Here is a 4,924-nt window from a genome sequence, read left to right as displayed (position 1 = left end):
TATCCTACATAGTTTCTGTACCTGAGATTACTCCAGTCTCAGAGGCCATCCCCTGAAGAGGCTGGTCCCCATAATGAAAGACTCTGACACATTATGGCAGGTATATTCAATAATAATTCCTGTGGCTCTTCCCTAATTGCTATTTCCTTGAGTATGTATACAGTTTGGAAAGGGAAATACATAAATTCTAAATCTTTTGAGAGCTTTTGTAGCTTTTGGCTACAGACTCTAAGTTTATATTGATTTGTACCACCATGATCTGTCTGATAGTCTGAAGATACAATGGTGTTAGAGAATATGTAGGTACACTAATGTCACAAATCCATCTGTCTTCATCCATGTTTCCAAACAAATAATTGGAAGAGGCATGCTTAACAGTTAACAGAACCCTTACACTGGTTCCTTGTTATTTACAGTAAGGACTATTCTAAGAAAGGCCAAGATGAAATCACCAAAACTGTCTCCTTAAATGAACAAAAACAGGAAAACATACTGACCTTAGGATTGGTGATTTCTGTCATACCCTTATTTGTCATTCTGAGGCCTACCAAAACCAATGGATCATGTTAAGTGATAGTGTAAACATCCAAATCAGTTACACAAACTTCTCAGTTGATTTATATTGCCTATACATGCAACAATAGTACCATGTGGGACAGAATTAAAAGCCATTTTGGTGCAAAAATTTTTGAAATCCATACATAGGTTTAGATGTTCCAAGCCCAAGAAGGGGATGTTTATGCCAGAGGACACAATAAAAATATTACCAACCTAAACCTATGAATGTCACATGATCGTGCTAGCCATTTTCAAATTAGTTGATTGTCATCCAAAGCAAAAAAGTTAGAAAGTGCCAGCAATACTTGACCTGATTATTATGAAGTGGAAGGATTGCTTCCACATGATAAGTCAAGGAGGAATATATTTAGCACAATTATAATTCACCTTGGCATTTCTTGGCAATAGCATCCCATTTGTAACTTCAAATTGGAAAACAGAGCAAGCCTGGCCTAGGAAGAACATAATATCCAGGGTTTCAGATCATTTAGGGCTAAAAATTTGGAGCAAACCACCAGATACTTCATATAGATTAGTGAAAATCTTGGTCCAAGAAAAATTATTTCTAAAATGACATTAGAAGTTTGGGATTGTATCAGTTATGCCTTAATGGCACCAGAAGCAGGAAATTTCATCCCAATTAATCATATTCATGTAAATTCTCTGAGAAATATGAATTTTTCATAATTATGAAGAAGCTATATCTGGAAGAAGTGAAGTTACTATGGATTCCGCTGATGTCTGGCCCAAATACTTTAGTCAACCTCTGTACTCATAACTCTCCTGCTGGTGATCTTGGCTAAGATAATGAACAGGTGTCCCCTTCTTTGGAGAACTGCAGTAGTCTGAAAAAGAGCCATCTCACCTGCAAGACTATCTATTCTCTCCCTTCCTGCTTTGGGGAAATCTTCAGTTAAAGACTCACTGGCATAGTAATTTAAAAGCCTAACCCACTTGCCACAGGCTGGGACTGAGTCTGTGCAATGTGTTATCTAAAGCTTCTCTGTGACATTTGAATGAAAGTAGTGTCTAGCTGAGACTATTTGATTATTCTTCCCCTAATTTATCCTGTATCATTCATTCTCTACTTCTGGGAATACTTCCTGAATAAACCAGTTGAATGAATTTTAGGAAACCCTACATAACACTCTCTACAACACTCACACCTTAAGTCTTTGGTAGCATAGTTCTTTCTACAATAGGAGAATAGCTAAAATATCAAGGGAAAGAATTATAAGGCATGATGTAGTAGGGATAAATTAACTCTTGTGCTTTCATTTTTTCAACGTCTTACATTGAAACACCTTGGCACACATTTATTTTCTTAATTTTTAAATTTATATAAGGTGAACAAATTTCACTTATTTCATATAAACAGATTCAGGAGCATAACAATACTTCCAATTATACCCTCCCTCCCACCCACACTCTCACCCTCACATCAAGCTAAGAAGCTTCTGCACTGCAAAGGAAACACTCACAAAGAGGCAACCAATAGAATGGGAGAAACAATTTGCAAACTATGCAACTGATAAAGGACTAATATCCAGAATCTATAAGAGCTCTAGAAACTTAACAACAGCAAAACAATCCAGTTAAGAAATGGGCAGAGGACTTGAGCAGACATTTTTCAAAGAATGAAATTCAAATGTCCAATAGACACATGAAAATATGCTCAGCATCTTTAGCCATCAGGGAAATGCAAATAAAAATACAATGAGATTTTACATCATTCCAGTTGTAATGGCTATCATACAGAAATTTTAAAAAAATAATAAATGCTGATGAGTACCCTAGTCCACTGCTGGTGGGATTGTAAACTAGTACAACCATTGTGGAAGACTGTATGGACATTCCTCAGAAATCTGTAAATAGATCTAACATATGATCCAATTGTCCCACTCCTCGGAATTTACTCAAATGAAATGAAATCAGCATATGAAAGAGTTACCTGTGCCCCATGTTTATTGCAGCTTAACTCACATAGCTAAGATACGGAATCAACTCAGATGTCCATCAACTGATGACTGGATAAAGAAGTTATGGTATATATATACATATATATATGTATATATATTTCATATATATATATGTGTGTGTTATGAAATACTGCATAGCCATTGAAGGGAATGAAATCCTGTCTTTGCAACAGGGTGGATGCAACTAGAAATCATTATACTTAGTGAAATAAGGCACGAAGATAATACCCTTGAAGGATGCTCAAAGGCCTTGCTAAGTGTTCTTCATGATCCTCTAAGACAGTGAATCTATATCTAAATGGCCCTTGGACTATTCCATATTTTATTTTATTTTTTTAAGAGATGAGCAAGTGTATAACTTTCATTCTTCCACAGGTCACAGAATTTCAGATTAAGAAACATCCTTAACAGGTACCTGAATTCCCTTTTTATAAATTTCAGAAAGTTACTATCTAGCTGTATGTGAATTCTTCAATAGACAAGAAACTCACTGCCATTGTATTAATTTCCTTTCCTTTTAAGATGTATTTGGATCTGATATTTCCCCCATAGTCACCAGTGCTTCAATGTTTTACCACATTGATCCCTTAGAGTCCTCCTCTTTTCAAATCTTATCTAGGAAATATCTATTGTCCAGTCTAGTTTAATGCTCCCTTTGCAGGAGGCATGCAGTTACAAGTGATCAAATCACAGTAGGGTACTAGGGTTGTTTGAGACCCAAGTCTGTGCTATTAACCAAGATATTATAGTGTTGGGCAAACGTCTACATATATGTATCACATTCATGCATGTGCATCCCTTGCATACAAGTTGTGGGCTCTTCATTGATTTTTAGTTTCTAGAACTATCTGTATTAAGACACTGTGGAGCAGGAATAATTCATAAAAGAATTCCAAAGCCCATAAAGGCTGCTTGTGTAGCATTTAAACTTCCTTGTAAACTGAGTAACTAGAATATTTGAGCCAGAAGGAGCTTTAGTTAAAGTTTACCAAAGTTCTCTCTTTTTTTGTTAAAGGAGTATGGATAAGGACCAATATTCAGGGTGGTGGCCCCAATTATGCTAAATAGTTGAAATCCTCAGCCTCCAATCCAAAATCTTGTTTGTATGAGTGGCAGTGCCTGAAATTGTGTTTTGCTGGGCAGATCACTGTAATACACACAGATGTACAAACACACACATGCACACCCATATATTTGTATTTTCTATCAACTTCTTTGTGAACCTAGACTAATATACAACCATGATTTTCTGTTAGTTCTTTGTTTCAATAGCTCAAATAATTTACTGCTTTGTGGACACAAATGAATGCCAAACAAGGTAGCAGAGGTGGAAGAATAGATTGATGCAACCATTGCACTAACACAGGCAATTTAGACCCAAGTATAAAGCTATGCTTCCTTTATAACAAGTAACCAAACCACTCATAATCTCAAGATGTCAGTAGATGACATTGGTAAGAGCAAAGTAGATTTGGATTAAAATCCCAGCAGTAGGACTTTCTAGCTTTGTGCCTTTGAATGAGTTTCTTAGATCTGCAGAGTCTTACATATCTTAGCAGTAATAAGAAATTTTAACAGGATAATGAAAGACATATTCCTAAAGTACTTTATCCAGTAATGTTAACTGAGACATGCGAGGAATTTTAATAGATAAAACACTATTAGTAGTACAGTTGATTTTACTCTTTTTCCATAGACTAGGTGTTCATTAGGCTTTTGTTGAGTCCATGTGTTAAATTGACAGAATCATATGTTAAAATAAGGGCAGAAAGACAATATCTTAATTCATATCCCTGAGAAGCAGAGGAAATAGGCTTCTAGTATCAGGAGTAGAAAAGATAGAACTTAGCCATACCATGGCCCAGTGGCAAAATCAGGCTCACTTTCTGTTTTCATAAAGTTTTATTGGAACATAGGCACATGTATTTGGTTACATATTGTATATGGCTGATTTTGTTGAGTAGATAACACAAAAGACTACAGGGGCTTCAAAACCTAAAGTATTTACTATATTGCCCATAATAGAAAAAGTTTGAAAAAGTCCCTGAGGTAGACAGATAGGATGGATGGCAGAGATCTGAGATTGTCTATAGTCATGAGCCAAATTATGCAAAAGACAGAAATAAACAAAACAATGAGGCTGTATAGTTTCATGGAGAGATTGTGAGCTCAATGTGAGGAGATCTGGCTGTAATCTCAGCTCTACTTGTGGTTAGTTGAATGACCATGGGTAATTGCTTCGTTCCTCTAAAACTGATCGTTTATCTGTAAAATGAGGTTGGATTAAATTATGGACACTTTATCATTAAGATTCTGGGTATCTTTGGATCAGAGAGTCGACAAGACTCGGATTGACATTTCCTTTTTATAATTAAATTCTATTATCT

Source organism: Lepus europaeus, chromosome 7, assembly GCF_033115175.1.
Source record: "Lepus europaeus isolate LE1 chromosome 7, mLepTim1.pri, whole genome shotgun sequence".
NCBI classification, from domain to species: Eukaryota; Metazoa; Chordata; class Mammalia; order Lagomorpha; family Leporidae; genus Lepus; species Lepus europaeus.
The sequence above is the reverse complement of the archived record's forward strand: the minus strand, read 5'-3'. Positions refer to the sequence as shown.